The sequence below is a fragment of the Rattus norvegicus genome, chromosome 17 (genome assembly GCF_036323735.1).
Source record: "Rattus norvegicus strain BN/NHsdMcwi chromosome 17, GRCr8, whole genome shotgun sequence".
NCBI lineage: Eukaryota > Metazoa > Chordata > Mammalia > Rodentia > Muridae > Rattus > Rattus norvegicus.
Genome location: NC_086035.1, coordinates 7166793 through 7185195, shown reverse-complemented (window position 1 = coordinate 7185195; position 18403 = coordinate 7166793). Strand labels below are relative to the sequence as shown.

At 49.6% G+C, this 18403-nt stretch overlaps 1 protein-coding gene and 1 long non-coding RNA gene across 8 annotated transcripts in view; one reads left to right on the top strand and one right to left on the bottom strand.

Moving 5' to 3' along the window:
* Spock1 (sparc/osteonectin, cwcv and kazal like domains proteoglycan 1) overlaps window positions 1–18403 on the bottom strand; it is a 480143-nt gene that overhangs the window by 41839 nt on the left and 419901 nt on the right. The gene's annotated exons all lie outside the window — the stretch shown is intronic.
* LOC120097735 (uncharacterized) overlaps window positions 8046–18403 on the top strand; it is a 29405-nt gene continuing 19047 nt past the window's right edge. The window contains exons 1-6 of one of the 5 annotated variants that reach the window (XR_005495374.2): window positions 8046–8279; window positions 9152–9205; window positions 12935–13008; window positions 13501–13643; window positions 15175–15281; window positions 15383–15488. This is a non-coding gene — a long non-coding RNA (uncharacterized LOC120097735). Of the gene's footprint in view, window positions 8280–9151; window positions 13644–15174; window positions 15282–15382; window positions 15489–18403 lie in introns of all 5 variants that reach the window. The other 4 variants (XR_010059041.1, XR_010059043.1, XR_010059042.1 and 1 more) reach the window with 4 other exon arrangements.

Below are 18403 nucleotides of genomic sequence, written 5' to 3'. Positions count from 1 at the left end.
TGTCCACAGTTCCATTTCCAAGGATAAGCCACGTCATAACGCAAGTCTGCGTGTGTGCATTAGGGGAGACGGGAGAATTCTGACATGGAAGCTCTTCAGGGTAGGAAAAGGAAATTCACCGGAATCAGTCTGGGTTATTATCTCAATCTTGACTCTGCTCCAACAGTGAACGTGACTCAGATCCATCTGCATGCAATTATACCTAGGAGTCTCCAGCCTCACTGAGAGAAAGATCGATACAGTGTGGCTCCAACTATGGAAGTGGGCTAAACACTAAAGCTAACCGTGATCCCGGAGGGGTTAAAGCACACCTCACACTGTCAAGAAAATTAATGCAGCAATAAACAAGCAAGCCAGGAAAATGGCCGCCAGGAAAATGGCCGCCAGGAAAATGGCCGCCAGGAAAATGGCCGCCAGGAAAATGGCCGCCAGGAAAATGGCCGCCAGGAAGTAGGGGGAAGCAAATGTGGTCAGGAAGACGTGGTTAGCCTCAAAGCTGTGGCCATCCTTCATGTTGCTGGGGTTCTTTGTAATGTCACTGTCCAATCCTTATACAAGTTTCACAAGTTAAGAAAAGAAGGGGCCAGCTCCATGGCTCAGCAGGTAAAGGTGCCTGCCACCAAGACTGATGACCCGAGTTCTATTCCTCCCCTACCCTGTCAAATGCCTGCCTCACACCACATCCCATCCCCTACCCCCACCAATTAATTAATCGAAATGTAGTAAAATAAAGGTAGCGATTCCTAACAATGTAAAAATAATAAATATTCTAGTCTGAGAGCCTGAAATGTTTCTTCATTGGGTAGGTCTGGCTGTGAACGGTTCACAGTGCCGTGGCTGGGGCGAGGGAACTTCGGTCTGTGAACTATAAAAGTCTTAAAGCGGAATGCAAGTAAGTTGTAAACCGCTGAGCCCATGCCTGACGCCTCTGGAATTACCTTAAACTGTTCATGGTTTACATGGGACAAAGAAGAAAAACGTCTTCGGTTGACTGATACGGTTCGAGAGGCAGGATTGGGTTTTTGTTCTATGCCAGATGTCCTGGGAAGGGAACGGCAGATCTCCATGATGGTGGTGATGCTTCATGCAATGTCAGCTCCAGAGACAAAACCATTCCTGGGATAGACTCATGTGGCAGATCGCCCGTGGCTCCAGCCCTGTAGTATGACCTTAGTGTACCTTGCCTGGCGTGGAGTCCGTTTCCTTTACAGGAGCTTGGGCAGGGCTTTGTGGTAGATGTGATGGTCCCTCCGGGATTTTGGGGTCTAGATATTTAAAGGGGTCGTCCCCCTCCATCCTATTCTCCCATCCCAGCTGTGAAGCTGTGGGAGATCTCTGGAGGGATCATAAATAGGTACTCCAGCCCCCAGCCCTAGCTGGCCACTGGGATCAATGGCAAACCCATGCCTAAGGATTCAAGGCTACTGTCTGGCTGTACCAACCTGTAGGACCTTTGTAGCAAACTACAAAGCCAATCCTGCCAGGCCTGCAGTGGAAGGTAACAGCACAAAAGGTCACCATGGTGTGACGGGGGACTGTGCTAAATACATAGTATTGTGACTTTGACCTCTCTTTCACGACTAAAGACAGCATAGGAGGTCAGGATCCTATCAGACACATTGTATGTAAATGCAGCCCCCCCACCCCCCTCTGACAAGCTATGGCTTGTCAATTACTGTGAACTTGACATTCTCTAAGGGGGAAAACTGTCATCTGCCTTTCAAGCACAGGATGTGTCACTTGAAAGCCCTTTTGCTCACTGTCTGCTGGAAGGGACACATAGCCTCAGGTCCATGCTGTGGTCTCTGTTGCTAGGCCAACATCTGGCTGGCTGCGTTCTCTCCAGGTCCCCTACCCTCTTCTATGAGACCCAGGTAGGATTCAGTACATGTTGGCAGAGGGCAGCTCACTATGGCCGCAGCTCACTCACATGGGGGAAGGGACCATTAGCTTCGTCTTTCCTCTCACACTTTTCTCTTTTCCCCCGACCCTTAAAATTATTTCTGGTTAGGGGCTGGGGATTTAGCTCAGTGGTAGAGCGCTTACTTAGGAAGCGCAAGGCCCTGGGTTCGGTCCCAGCTCCGAAAAAAAAGAACCCCCCCAAAAAAATTATTTCTGGTCCATGACAGCAAAACCTAGCCAGCAGAAGCCAGTGTGCACGCAGGCCTGGGCTGAAAGGGGAGCCTGGAATGCAGAACTACATCCGAATCTAGGCTCTGGCTCTTATCAGCATGTGACCTAGGCAGCAGGCTGTCCCTTATGCCTTAGCTCCTCCCTTTAGGAGTAAAATTAATATCTAACTCCCAGGGCTGCTATGCAGATTGAACTAACCTACCATTCTGAGAACCTTGCTGGACCCACAAGGGCTTCCTAAGCATGGTGAAGGCTTGGTCAGTAGGTTAAATGGAGAGCAAGGACTCATTTGAGTGATGGAAAAAGACAGCATCAATAGAAACAGAAGGGCCTGCTTCAAGGTCAGCAGTCTGAGTGCCTCGATAGTGACGGTCCACAAAGCAATCCAGGTTGCTGTTGACGGCTCCTAGGGGGAGATTTGAAGGCAGGGTGTGACAGACTAACTCTTGCTGTGGCTTTAGAAGCCTGCAATCCAGAAGGGTTTGGATGCATGTGAGGTATAAACCAGACAGCAGCTAGAAGGTAGCATCTGTAAGATGAAAATCTTACCATGCGAGGGGCATCCCTTCAGTAGGCAGCAGCAGTGCAGCCTGCGGATACATTCAATACCCTCATGTCGCAGGGGGAAACCTGCCAATATTCTGTCACCCTAAGTGGTGCAAAGGTCCTGCCCTTTAACCCGTCTGCTCTCACGGGGACGAATGAAAATGGAGTCCATTGAGCTCTCTTGATGATAATTTCCCCAGATACGCTGAGTATCTTTAGCAATCAATGAATCAAAGGCACAGGGGGATGACGGTAATGAACTCTCTGAATGTGGAGGCTACGGTGGAGTTGTATCTAATTAGCAACTGTCAATGTCCTCCCGCTTGCTAACTCTCTGCTTTTTGCTAGTCCGTGAAGCCTGTAGAAATCTGTGTCTTTAAGTCAGGGGTGCAACCCGGTAGGCTTCATGAAGTCACTTGACACGAATGAGGTGGCTTCTCTCTGAAATTAAAATGCCACTGAGCACCCCGAATGACAAGGAAGGAAACTGTGGCTTTTTAAACAGCAAGACTGGGCTGTGTAGGCACCACGACCCTGATAAGGTGAGCTCAGAATGTGGGAGAGTGCGGCCGAGGGTGACAGGTATAATTAAAATTATGTTCAGCCGCTGATCTGTTAGACAGATAAATTCCAGAAGCTCTAAATTGCATCAGTTTACTGAAGAAGAAAAAAAGTTACAACTGACTGCTCGTTTCTTGCTAAATACAACATTGATTTAAGACCAGGATCTGAGAACTTCGCTGTGATTAGCGACGGCTTCCTGGCTTTTGGAATAAAAGAGGCATCAACTTTTGGGTCATCAATGGTGCTCAAGGACCCATGCAAAATGGGGGACAAAGCACCCTGCTCACTCTCCACTCCACCGCCCAGCAGTTTGGATACTTAATGGTGGAAAGTCTTTTTCAGTTGTGGAGCACAGTCCCAAGCCAAGGAACCACCGAATACACAAGAAAGACAGGAGATCCAGGAAGCCGGCAAGACACAGGCAGTTCATGCTCCGTCAAACTCCTCTACTGGCCATGGAGATAAGACTGGAGGTAACTCTGACTGGCCTCAGCAGGTCCCCCTGTGGGCAGTTATCCCAAGAACTGAAATTGGGATCCAAACCACGACAGCCCTCTCATGACCGACGCAGTCCAAACCCCACATGGTAGGAGCCTAAGGTGTCCAATGAAGAATGGATACAAAACATGTGAATACCATTCAGCCTTTAAGGTGGGAACCTTCCGCCACGTAGCCATGACACAGGCAAACCTCGGTGACTTTATGCTGCGTGGCATAAACCAAACCTAGAAATAGAACAAGGATATGGTCCCACTTCTCGGAAGTATCTAAAGAGATTTAAATGAACACAGGGCATGGCAGTGGATTTCCAGGTGCTGAGGGAAGGAGAGAAAGCTGTAGCAAAATTATAGAAGGGCAAGGGGTTAGACAGACGGCTCAGGATGCTCTTCCAGAAAACCCAGGTTTAGTTTCCGATACCCACGTGGAAGCTAACGTCCATCTGATCCAGGTCCAGAGCATCAGATGCCCTCTTCTGATCTCCATGTGACCCTGCACACGGGTGGTATACTTGGTGCACATAAACTCATGTGGGCACACACTTATTCAATCAATCAATCAATCAATCAATCAATCAATCAATAAACTTTTATGTTAGAGCAAGATAACTAAGCTTTAGAGACCTGTCATGTAGCATCCTCTCATAACTAGACTTATTGCACAGTTTATGTACAATGGAATCATATTCTAATTTTTTTGAGAATAGTGTTCTATACACACACACACACGCACACACGAATACACACACACACACACACACACACACAAGCTCTCGTATTCGTGTGCACTACTGGAGCCATCCTAAGGTCTGCAAAGAGCGCGGAAAGCTTGACAACCACGGGGGTGAGAAGCCTGTGCTTCTGTGCTTAAAACACCTGCCACACACGGCCACCTCTGCTTACATCGCTCCCTCTGAATTAATTCATTCAATATTTAATCAACAGATATCCCATAGCCATCTGTTCTACCCTAAGGACTGTTAAATTAACAGAGTGGTAAAGAAAACAACAGAATCTGTCCTTAAGACAAAGAGGAACGGGAGTGAGGAGGAACTGTCAAACCCCGTGGTCTACACCACAGAGGGCGCCGAGGGCTGCCATTAACAGTTCTAACTACAGAGGGTGCTGTGAGACGCTGCTTTTTCAGAGAGGTTAGCATTGGTGATAGAGCGTGGGCTGCCATTTACAGGTCTAACTACAGAGGGCGCTGTGAGACACTGCTTTTTCAGAGAGGTTAGCATTGGTGATAGAGCGTGGGCTGCCATTTACAGGTCTAACTACAGAGGGCGCTGTGAGACACTGCCCCTTCCATTCCGTTCTACTGAGGAAGAAACTGCGTTTCAGAGAGCTTAGCAATCAATGGCTGGTGATAGAGTGAGGGCTGCCATTTACTGGTCTAACTCCAAGCCTGTAGCCCTTCTTTTCCTTCCCGGTACCCCTCCTGACTCTAGAAGGCAGGCACTAAGGGAAGGGAGCTGGGAATGCGCCCCTCCACGCAGCTCCCTTCCCCCACTCCCGCCGGGGACTACCTGGCCAAGGAAACTGAACTCGAGGGCTAACTCAAACGAGGGAGCTAAGAGTGTTTAGTTTTATTTGTCGATATGGCCAAGGCCGTAGCGCGTAGCTTAATTGGTCAAATGTTATTCTAGATGCTTCTGCAAAGGTTTTAGGTTAGATTAACATCTGAATTAATCGATTACATAAGAAGATTACCTTCCATAATATAGGTAGGTCTTATCTAATCAGCATAAAGCCTTCTGTGAATAGGGTGGTAGTGGGGAGGCTGGCAACTGACCTCCCTGAGTTACAAGGTCTGATTTCAGACTGATATTGGACTTTTGTTCAGCCACAGGTGCTCTCCAGGCATCAGCACCCACAACCTCGGGAGCCATTTCCCCAACCCCCTCCCTCCCCTTTCTATTCCTTCCCATTTCCTCTAACCCATTGTGCCTGGTTTTCCTGGGAGCCCTCACCATCAGGACTATATTCCAATACCGAACTATCAAAACAGCCCCAAATGCCCCGGAGTCTACACATCGGCAGGTCTTAGTCTATCCGTAGCTGCCTCCTGAGGTTCTGCGCAGGCTTCTGAGAGTCCTGGAAGACAAAGGGACCAGACAGGTGGGCCTGTGGACTGTTTAAACAGTGAATTACCTGTTCTTTTGTCGCATAGAAGTTTACTAAACGGATGTTGTACATCCGGCTCTCAATCAGCGTCTAGGCCCTGCCTGGCATTCGGTGGTCATTCAATAAAGATCTACTTGGATATATTGGATGAATAAAATCTTCACTCCAAAAAAAATTTTTTTTAAACTCAGACTCCCTTTCATGATGGCTGTGCCTTCTGGGAAAGCCGGCCCTAGTCATTAGATTTAGGTCACGGGTGAGGGTGGCTAAAGCATTGGGAGCCTACTTCACATACGTGAGTTCTGTTCCCTAAGACTCCTCCTACTTCTTGAACTCGAATCTTTCCATTAAAAGGTAAGCATCACACTCTGAATCCCCCTCTATCCAGGGAGCTAAGGAAGGCAGGAGGGTTGAGAGTTCAAGGCTAGGCTGGTCTATATAGGGAGACCCTGTCTCAAGAAACTAAAATACTCGCATATTCTGTATTTTCCTCCCCCATGCTCGAACAGTCTGTACTTCCCAAATGCTTGATAATTAATATTTTATAAGTTTATCTTGAAGACAGCATACATCACACTAAATTGACAGTAACCTCTTGGACCCATGTAGGATGCTATACCACTCCACACGGTTGTCCTGACATGGACAGAGAAGCAAGATCTCCAGGGCTCTACAAGAGTTAATCCTGGGGGCCAGATCATACACCCCAGACCCCGACTTCCATTCCGCTACAGCTAGGCTTGCTCACAGACAGCGTTAGGGATTTTTTGTTTGTTTTGTTTTGTTTTTTTCCTCTAAACTGGGTGTCCTGTGACCTTCGCTGGGGGAGGCACAGTGGACATGGAAAACAGCGACTGTAACTGAACCACGCGCTGGATGCGAGTCCAGCCCACGGGGAAAGCATGGCGGCTACTTGTTATGTTTTTACCTCTAATTCTTCCCGGAGAGTTTCTCAAACAAACCACAACATGCAGTCATGAAGGGCTTGTTTCCCAAGCATTTTCCCCTCCAACACTGAAGGCACTTCCCTGTAAGGCATGCACGGTGCAGTGACAACAGGAAGGGCTGTGCTCTGCCTCTTGCTTCGGTGTCATTGCATTTAAAGTGTTCCCCGAAGTAAGCACACAGCTGCAGCCCCCACTGTGCACGCTCAGGAGTCTCAGACCTTATTTATTTGGAAAGAGAAGACAGCACTTGGGAGGCTAATATCAAGTTCCCCAAACCTACATTTTATTAAAAAGTGAGAGAGAGAGAATCTCTCTTTTATGATATTGAAAGCTAAGAAGGTTGTGTCAATGACAGCAGAAAGAACAATTAACAGACACAGGGTAGGCTGGCTCTCGTGAACTGTCAGAGGGGAGTTTGGAACGTACCAGGACACGCTGTTGTACTCTCCAGCGAGGGGGACTACTGTTATTTTCACCTTTTTTGACACACGCTGAAGACTCCAGAGCTGTATGGCGCATGATTTAACCCAATGAACATTTGCTGCGCAGATGGGGAAAAACAAGAAAGACCCACCTCTTTAAAAGCAAACTTTCCTGGTACTGGTGTGTTAGTGTGCGGGGTCCTTTTCTGAGCATGCTCACTGAACTTCTGTTAGCTTTTGTTTGCTTGACTGCAGCCCTTATAACTGAGTGGACACGAAATGTCCCCGTAGTTTCAATTTGCATCTGACCATTTGAAAACAAGCCCTGCTTTGTGTTGTACGGGTATGAGGTTTCGTCCATATGTGTGTCTGTGTACCATGTGTGTGCTTTGTGCCCAAAGAAAGTATCAGATCCCCGGGAAGTGAACCTGACATATAGGTGCTGGGAACCAAATTCAGGTCCTCCGCAAGATCAGGGAGCGCTCCTAACCACTGAGCATTTCTGCAGCCCCAGCATGTTTAAATATATATCTACGTCCTGGGCATTTTTACTCCTTCTTTTGAGGAATGACTGTTTATAAAGTTATACAACTCATCTTTGGGGAAATATTTTTAAAACATCTTTTTCTTATATAACAATGTGAACATAAAAATCAGTGTCAAGGTTCCTCAGAAGGCAAAACAGAACACTTAAGATGGCTTTGCTTCAATTATAAAGCAGGACCCACGGCTGTGAGGTAACAAAGATGTGCAGAATGGATGCTAGGCAACCATCAGGGCAGCTCCCTCCTACAGCAGCGGGAGCAAACCCAGAGGCGCACAGCCAGACACTGTGCAGAGACCTCGGAACTCTCAGCCCTGATGGCTGACTGTCAAATCCCAGAGTCACCTCTGTCAAGTTCCGTGTCAGAGCACAGAAAACCCCACAAATGGAAGACACCAAGAAAACAGGCCCTTTAAACCAACTGGGTAAACGTCTTATCAGTCACAGAGGCCGAAGCAGCGAGCACAGGGCCTGCACCGTTCTGCACCAGGTCCTCTGTGTATGTGCAATGGCTTCCAGCTGGGCATTTTCAGGACAGTCCTGGGTGTGAGAATGAGTGGGTCTCTGACTCTTGTGCCTTCTTTTGGGATCTTTTCCTTTTGTTGGCTTGCCTTGTCCAACCTCAAGGTGATGGGTTTTGTTTTATCTTACTAGATTTTATTTCATTATGTTTGGTGGCTATCTCTTTGGATCCTGTTCTTTTCTAATGAGAGACAGAAAGGGAATGGATCCTGAATTTTTTGGTGGTGGATAGATGGTGAGGAACTGGGAGGAGTAGGGGACAAGGATGGGAAACAGTAATCAGAATATATTGTATGGGAGAAGAGTCTATTTACAATGAAATGGGAAGGATGGATGGATGAATGGATGGATGGATAGACAGATAGATAGATAGATAATTGATAGATGATAGAGATGATATATAGATAGATTGATAGATGATAGATACATGATAGATAGATTGATAGATGATAGATACACGACAGATAGATAGATAGATAGATAGATAGATAGATAGATAGATAGATAGAGTACAAAGCACCTAGAGGGAGAAGGATGGTTGACTTTGACCATGTCAAGGATGGAGGGCTTCTGGTGGGAAGGAACATCTCACCTGAGGTTGAAAACGTGTGTAGGGTCAAAGAAACCAAGGGAAAGGCAAGGCTCTGGGGTTCCTGGTGAGGAGACACCATCCTAAGTGTGAGGGATGGGCTGGCTTGAGTGTCAAGAATCATTCAGTCTTCAGGCTTTCTCTCCCATCCCAAATTCCTTCCTCCTTTTACCTGACTTAGAGGACTGTCCATGACTGTCCTTATACCCTAAGTGCCTCAGGGCATGGATATTTAATTTCACCCCATTCTTCTCTTTTAGCTTGGTGGTCAGTCCCGAGTAACACACAGGTTGACTTCGACCAATGCACAGCAGGTAAATGGGTTGGCTGCGACCATTCATGTGCTGGGCTCACTAGAAACAGGCTTCCAGAAGGAGGCTGTCTCAGATGCCCATGCTCAAGTCAGCACATAGTAGGCCTCTGCCACCCAGGAGTGCTTTGCTTAGGAGGAACGTGAGGATTTTTTAAATGAGGCAGAGAATATGGCGGGGTGCAGTGGTTTGAATAAAAAGGGCCCCCCATACATTAGGCTCACAGGGAGGGGCACTAATGGGAGGAGGGGCCTTGTTGGAGGGGTGTGGCCTGATTGGAGGAAGGGTGTTACTGGGGCTGGGCTTTGAGGTTTCAAATGCCCACGCCGGCCAAGTGTCATTCTGTCTTCCTGCCGCCTGCGAATCCTGATATAGAACTCCCAGCTACCTTTCCAGAACATGTCTGCAGGCCTGCTACCAGGCTTCCTACCGGGATGATGATGGACTGAACCTCTGAACTGTAAGCCAGCCCCGGTTCCATGTTTTCCTTGGTAAGATTTGCCATGATCGCAGGTATCTCTTCACAGCAGCGAAACCCCAGCTAAGACAGAGCTTGGTGGGGTACAAGCTGGAGCACACTTCTGTTTGGAGAACTATGGAACGCTTTGGGACTTTGGGCTGGAAGAGCAGCTGGACACTTTATGGGACTTAATGGGCCCTACTCATAGACGCATAGAAGACAGTGGTGCTGGGTGATTTGAACTGCGGGGCGCCCAGCTCAAGAGGTTCCAGAGAAGAGGATCAGCATGTGGCCTAGAGACCGTTCTTGTGTTATTTTGGCAAAAGGCGTGGCTGCTTTCTGCCCTTGTCCTAAAACTCCTCCCGAAACTAAATGAAGAGTTATGGATCAATAGCTCTGGCAGAGAATGTTTTGACACAACTAGGGTTGGCTGTGTCCCTTGGTTCTTAGTGGCCAGTATTATGCAACTCGTAATGAGAAGGAGCGAGCTGAGCAGGGAAGATACAAAATGCAGTTTGAGGAGAAAAGAGAGCACCAGGGAAAGGTTTAAAGGAACACCCGATGACAAGTAGGATAAAGGGAGCGGTGGCCTCAGAGCAAGACCCACCCAGCTGAGCTTCCGATCTGTGGAAAGGAATTAAAGAAAACCTTAGGGCCAGGCATGGTGGTGCACACCTTTAATCCCAGCACTCTCAAGGCAGAGGTGGCAATGCTCTGAGTTTGAGGCCAGCCTGGTCTACAGATAGAGTTCCAGGGCAGCCAAGCTTAGACGGTGAAGGAGGCCATCACGAACAGAAAGCTGGTGATGTACTTGAACGAGGGGCCATGGTCCAGCCTCAGCAGCAGTAGAACTTGGCAGCTTTGGCCACATGGCTCCGTCTTTAGTCAAGGACACAGGAAAGGGGCTGTGGGATCTCCCTCCAGGGCTAAGCAAAGTCACTCAGGCCAGGTGTGGGGTGGGGGTGTCCCTGCATGGAGGCCTAGAGAGGCCATTGTGAAGCTGTGAAGGTGAAGCCTGGGTTGCCTTGGAGATGCTAAGATGTTGGGGATGCCAGGGCCCTGGATACCTTCCTGGGAAAACCAGGGAAGCTGCTGACAGGGCATGGAGTGGAGACACGAGAAAGAAGTGTGTTGCAAGCTGAAAGGAGTTGGAGGTCTGGAGTGATTTGACATCACACGTGGAGATGCAGAGTTTGGAGTCTGCTCTGCTGGTTTTCCGTCTCGCTTTGGCCCAGCGCTTCCTCACCCCACTCCCTTCCCTCCCCACTGGAGTGGTGATTATATCCCGTGTTGTTGTATGTTGGAAGCACGTGATCTGCTCTTAATTCTGATTGTACAGGTGGTTACAGGTATGAGTCTGTGTGAGGGTCACAAGGAACTTTGGCCTTTTAAACATTGTTCAGACTGTGATTGACTCTAAGAACTTTTGAAGTTGGACTGAATGCTCTCTGCTTTGTGATCTGGATACAGGCCTACGGGAGCCAGGGAGCAGAACGTGGAGGTTTGAATATGACAGTATTGGGAACTATGGCCTGGTTGGAAGGGGCGTGGTCTACTGGAGAGAATATGTCACTGGGGGTGGGATGTGAGGTCTCAGATGTTCAAGCCAGGCCCAGTGTCTGTCTGTCTCTGTCTGTCTGTCTGTCTGTCTGTCTGTCTCTCTCTCTCTCTCTCTCTCTCTCTCTCTCTCTCTCTCTCCCTGCTGCCTGCCTATGCAGATGCAGAACTCTCAGCTACCTCCCAGCACCATGTCTGCCTGTGTGCCGCCATGCTTCCCACTTGACGATAGTGGATTAAACCTCTGAAGCTGTGAGCCAGCCCCAATCAAATGTTTTCCCTTTATAAGCATGGTAGAGGTCATGACGTCTCTTCATAGCAGTTAACCCTAACAAAGACAGGAGGGTGCCTTGGACTACGTGAGACGTGATCCCCACCAGGACTGATATCATTGGTGAGTCCTTAGCAGGGCAGGGCCAAAGTCAGAATGGATATTTCAACAAATGACCTCAATGAGTGCCCTTAAGGGGACTCAAGAACTGGGACTCACTGTGGCAGGGTGGCCAGTCCCCATGAGTAGCTATTGGTGTGGATCCATTGGACCATGCAGCTGGCACCTATGGCTTAGGACTCCAGCAGGAAATACCATGCTGGTATGAAAATGGCTTACCCCAGAGCCTTGGCTTATCCCCAGGGGGAGGGCTGGCTGCAAGCCTGGGAACTGGCACTTCCTGGCTTGTGCTTTCCTTGTTTCTATAGCTAACAATGCTACTATGGGCAAGGCGAAGACACACTGACAATTTCTCCCCCCTCCCCTCTGTCTCTCCCTCCCCTCTCCCCTCTCTTTGTCTCTCCCCCTTCCCCTCCCTGTCTGTCTCTCTTTCCCCCTCCCCCTCTCTCCCCCTCTCTGTCTATGTCTCTGTCTCTGTCTCTCTCTCCTCTCTGTGTCTCTGTCTCTCTCTCTCTCTCTCTCTGTCTCTGTCTCTCTCTCTCTCTCTCTCTCTCGTTTTGTATGTACTGTGCATCTTCATTTTCTCTCAGTTCAGGCAAGCATTCTGACCCCGAACTGGCCCTATGACCAAGAGTTAACAGTAGCAGCTACCACTACAGTTGAAATGCTTGCACAGTTCCTCAGCTCCAAGTTCTGTGTGGACTATACCTCACAGGCCCTCCCCTGTTACCACACCTCCTGGGCTAAGCATTGCCATTCCATCCACTTCAGAGCTGAGAGAATTGAAGAGCCAGGTCAGGAAAGCTAAATGATTCATTCAGGGTAGGTAGCAGAGATCAGAGGCAGGTTTGTGGTGCTCCGGAGAAGTATTAGGCTGTGGTTAGGGGAATAATCAACCCACAAAAGCCCCGCCTGGTGATGGCAGATCGATGGCTGAGTAAGACACTGCAGAGCTGGTGTCTGGGCCAGGGCTGGCATGGACAAGGCCGTGGATAACAACAGGTCTCTCCAGCTGACAAATCCTGTCCGGGAGAGAAGTCAGAGAGCAGACAGGACACGTGCCTGAGGTTCAGAGGGCCGCAGGTGCAGGTCTGCAGACCCTTGGCAGGCGGGGAAGGATGGATGCCCACCCGTAGGCTCCCTCTGTGCCCGGGATTGGCACTATCTATGCTTTAGGTCTCCCCCTCCACAACCCACACTGATTCCCCATCACTGAAGCCACGAGCAACTTCTCTGGCCCAGAGTGTGGCAAGCAAGGAACTGCTGCACCTTAGCTACCACCTGAATCTAAATCAGGCCACTGTGGTGCTATTTCTTTCTGCAGGTGCCTGAGCTGTGACTTCTACTGAAAGAGGAGAAGGGGTGCGCCCAGCTCAGAAGCACGCCACACAGGGAAAGGTACAGCCTGTCAGCTTGCACCACTTGCAGCCTGAGGGGCTGTCAGTTCCCTATGGAGAACCATGGCAGGAGGTAAAGGATGTCCCTCCTTCGGAGAAGCCAGGTCCCAAGAGAAACCCTGTCCCAAGGCAGAACTACTTCTGCAGAAAGAAGACGAGTTGGAGACGGGGTGCACACCGAGAAAAGGGTGTACGCAGGGAAACCTGAGGGGCATTAGCAATGGCAAGGACCATTTCACAACATGGAGGAACACTGATGGGGGGAGGGGGTGGCGTTGCTGGTGGCAGGTGCCCTTGGGTCTGTCCTGTGTGGCTGAGCATCCTCTTAGCCTGAGGTTTCTGGTGCTTGTGGTCCCGATGACACATCCCATGCACAATCCTCTCCTGACACATGAATAATCTTCAAGCACATGTGGTAGAAGCAGTACCCAGCCTGAGCTAAGGCTCTTTGCCTCCCAGTGCCAGAACTGCCACCAAATTCACCTTCCCCTAGGCTCAGTGAAGGAAGGAGCGGCCAAGCCTAGGATGCATTTTCGTGCTGCCTGGATGCCTCCTGTGTGCTGAGCTGAGAACGAGTCCATGAGAAGCAATCATGAATATCTCGGAAGGACGAGACTGGAGGCCCAAAGGAGAAAGGTCTTTGAGGACCCAGCAAGGGAGGGAGGAGATGGACTCGGAAAGTGTGGGCCCTGGCAGCAGAACAGGTTGCACCACACTGACCGGAGGCTGGAGGCTAGAGGCTGGGGTCTGGGGGCTGGGGGCAGAATGCCTACTTTCAACACAGGAGAGCAACTAACATCTCAGGTCCATATTACCCATCAAGTCATCCTGAGCAAGACTGAGTCTTGCTGGTGCCTTGACCATTGTCCACCCTCCTTCCCCCCCCCCACTCCGTTGGAGCTCAGAGACAGTTCATGGACCAGCAGGAGGTCAAGGTCAAGAAATCTGAAGGTGTCTTTTCTCCCATTAGGAAGCCTTCTGTGATTCTCCTGTCTGTCCCCTCCAGCTTCCCTAAGCCTTCTTCACTTTCCTCCAGCGTGCTGTGTTCCCCAGCCCATGGAGCCTTTTGTCACTGTTGTAATACAGACAGGAACTCTTTGAGGGCAGGCATGGCAAGGTGACTATTGTCACAGTGCTCAGGGAGTAATCTACAGGATAAACAGGTGACTGAAGAAATGAATGATAGTCATCTCCATCATCCCCACTCCCTACCCCCACCCCTACCCCTAACCACCATCCCTACCCTCACCCCTATCCCCCACTCCCAACCCCCTACCTCCACCTTTAACCCCATCCCTACCCTCTACCCTTGTGCATGCCAGGGACCAAGCACAAAAGCAACTGCTTGGAGGACAGAAGAGTAAGAATGGCTTGAGAAGAAACCTGCTACCCAGCAGATGTTTCTCGTTTGGGGGAGCTGACTCTGGGCTAAGCCCCCACCCCTACCCCTGGGAATCTGCTTCACAAACACTTACTTAGCAAGACATTTAAAAGGCTATTGATCTTTCTCCTCAAGAGGAGGGGTGAGACAGTGATGTGGCCAGCAGTAAGTCCCATCCACCACCAACCAAAAGCCATTTCCCTTTCCCACAGCCCCTGGAGAGGTGCAGCTCACTAATGGAGGCAGCCAATAGAACCAGCAGGTGCTCTGGCTCAGATATTAGCAATTAGAGGCTTAGACTCTCCTTTCTAGAAGACAAGGAAAAATAAAGCCGATTTCCAAAGGTGTTCTGGCTTGCAAAGTGTCTTCCTCCCTGTTGAGGAGAAAAGGCAGGATTCCAAATCTCCAGGAGCCAGGATTAGGAGTGACCCACAGCAGGGCACCATCCACAATGGTCATGTCTAGATGCTGGACAGGGGACCAGATACCAGGGACAGAGGAGGCAGACAGAAACATGGGCTTTATCCCTGCTGGCAGCCACTGTATGCAGAACACTAGAGTGCACACTAGGCGATGGGTGAGGAACAGCCTTAGCGCACCGCTCCTCAGCTGGCCTGTGTCAGGTGCTCAGTCAATACTCTCTTAATTAATTTGTTAGGATCCCAGCAGCCACTTCCTCGGTGCTTAAGTACAAGAAAGTCCCGCCGTCCCCACTGCAGGCACGTGTGAGACTAACACACGCACTCTGCCTGGGCCTCAAGTCCCACTGTTTTCCTCCTGTGGTAGGTTGGGATGTCGGCACAAACATGTCTCTGACTATAACCGTGCACCAGAAAGAACAGATCGAGAAGTGAGGCTCTCGGAACTCTAGTCAGCTGTGCCTGATATCAGCGGTGAGTGGAGGGAAGCAGGGAGAGGTGACCAGAGGTCTGGAGGTCCAGATCCTGTTTCTGGAGGTCAGTGCCTATGTTTACATATATCTGAATGTTGACAGAAGTGAAGATTGGTAGAGGAGGCCACACTAGATCTGTCAGAACAGACGACGCCTTTGGAAAGCTGGTCATAAAGGAAAAAGCAGACTTCTCTACTTAAGCGATGAGGTGAGTTGAGGTACATCTCTCCTGTGGTCTGCTGGGGAAGGGACACCATGCCAAAGTCCTCAAGGTGTGCCTCCCGATGAAATCAGCTGCGCTCTCCCCCATCTTGGCATGGAAGGGACAGTGTACGACAGGACCAGGGATCCACATTCCAGGTCACCACAACTCTGGGATTCACGAAGCTGCTAAGCTACCTAAGTTGGGGAAACTCTTAACCCTGGATACAAGCTTCCGGCAGCTCATAACAAAGCAGAGAGGAACCGAAGCCCAGAACCAGGTCTGGATGGGGTGAAAATCACAAGAGGGATTCTATTCGCTTCCATCTGGTCCTCCAGAAAGTGCCTGAAGGCCAAAGTTTCACCTGCACAGGTCAACCATCTGGTCAGATGGGAAGAAAGGGTGAAATGGAGGGGTAGGGGAGGGTCAAGCAATAGGCCAGGGAGAAGGTAGAAAGGGGAGAGCCCCTACCCAGTGCTGAACAAAGAGGCACAGTGTGGCTGCGATGAAGGGTCTCCCCATCTTCTCTGGTGCCCCTCACCTCTCAGCTGGTTTACTTTGTCTTCCCTCAAAACTAATACTCGGAAGTTGCTTTCCCTTTTGAGGAATTATCAAAATTTTAAAAAAATGTGTGATTTTTTTAAAAAATTCATTTATTAAAGGTACAAGTTCTACTGGAACAAACATGGCATGGTTAGTTCTACATCTTAAATGTGCTCTGCATAGTGTAGGAAGCAAGAATGACATTCCGGGTTCAAATTAATACAGGGACTCATGACAGACATGGGAGGGGAGTTGATACAAGGCCTGCTTTATCAATGATATTAAAGAAGGCAGTGGCGGGTATGAGTCTATATGGCAAGGCACACTCCCACAGCGTTCCTCTGCCAGTTATATTTCGAGGTCTAGGTATTAGGTTAATACCAACTCTGCTAAAGGATGAAGGCAGGAGTTCAAACATGTAAAGCTTCTTATAGAAATCATCTATCCAGAGGCTTCAGAATACAGACCTACCTGAATCTAGAAGGAAAACCTCCTCATCCCTCCAGCTCCCCCTGGCACACACAGATTTGTGTGTATGTGTATACATGATGTGGGCACATGCATATGTTTATGCGCATGTGGGCCAGGAGTTCATGTATGTCTTCCTTGTGTATTGAGACAGGGTCTCTTCTCACTGCAACCCAGAGCTCATGGCTTCATCCAGCCCAGCAGGGCAGCATGCCCAGGTCTCCCTGTCTCTGCCTCTGGTCCCCCACATCTGCCCGCCATTTATGTGGGTATTAGGGATCTGAACTCCAGTCCTCACTGCAGCACAGCAAGCTCTTCACCTACTAAGCCATCTCCCCAGCCCTGCCTGCCATGTATTGTTTTCATGCAACATGAACATTCTGCCTGCCCTGGGAACCTAGATGAACAGGGGGAAGGGTGAGCTGCAGAAACGAGCAATCAAGGAGTGTGGATTCCCGAGGATCTCAGGAGTCATATTCTCACCAGTGGTCCACTGGGCACTTTAGCATCACTGACAAATTCTCCTCACGATTCCACCCTGTGTGCTGGCTTCTGCAAGAGGCCCAAACTGGCAGGTGAAAATTGTCATGAGGCTCTTTTAGACTACCGCTCTGGCTCGCTACCAAACAAAGCCAGAGGCTTTGATAACCAAGCCTGTGGTCAGAGCCCACAGGGAGGAGTGGCGTTACCACCAGGATCCTAAGGACGCTTTGATCTCCCTATAAACTCCCAGTTGCTGGTAGCGTCTGCTCGACCTCGACAGAGAAAGGATGAAGCAGCCTAGTGACAGAGCAAAGCTGGGAATCCACAGCTGTACGCCGCCCGAAACAAAGCTCCCATCATGCCAACCTTCCTCCGGATGAGCTGGGACCAAATATCCCCACGAGCGACCCATTTGTTGTTCCCATACTTTGAAGAGTAGTGAAAGCAGCTGCAGGCCTGAGCCTGCCAAGACTGCCTTCTGCAGGGAATTTGCTGAAGGTCACTGTGAAGTTGCCATGCACAGTCAGATGCTCACTGGGGTCTCTGTCATTCTCCTGTACTCGGTCGCCTGCTCTGGCTCTGTCCATCAGCTGCCCAGTGCCCGTTGGATGGTGGTGCCAACAGAGACTGGGCTTTGAGCCTAGGCTGAAAGAAGCTTTGGCACTGAGTGGCGTCCGGTTGAATGAGCCCGCCCAAGATCTATGAGGGAGGCAGGATAGCAAACGGCAGGCTCCCAGCCTCATAAGTACTTGGACTGCTGTTCTAACATATCCTGATGCACACCATCTGGTGCCAATCCACCCTGGACATGGCTCCTCACCTCAGCGCCACATTAGGACTGGTAACTCACGACAAAGTATGAATATGCCTTGCAGAGAGGAGACGGGTGCTGCAGAGACTCTCTAGCAAACCTAGAACCGAGGGCAGGCAAGCAAAGAGAATATTCTGCAGATGGCAATCCCCCAAACACAGGGGCTCAATACCGCTGAGACAGCCCTCAGTGCTTGATGCTGCAGACCATATCAGAGCAAACATACGACCCAGAGGAGTTCTGACATGACTGGTGTCTCGGGGAAACCTATCAATGTCTTTGTGAAGTGAGAACTAATTTTGATCTCATCTTCATTGAACCATAAGCTCGGAATTTTGCCCCCTAGTCTCTGGTCTCTTTTGTTGTTAAAAAAAATCATCCATTTCTCAGATATTTCAATATCTCTGGAGATTAATTAACAGCACCAGGTTTTATCTGAGAATCACTGGTGAGAGCTGTGTGGGCACAGGTGCCCTTGTGGTAAGGCTATGCATAGATACCTGCTGATCCACTAGAGCCCTGAACGTTCTCCCTCCTCACCATCCTTACTGTAAGTCAACAAGGGATAAACCAGGGTCTCCTATATGTTGGTCAACACATGATCAACTAAAATACA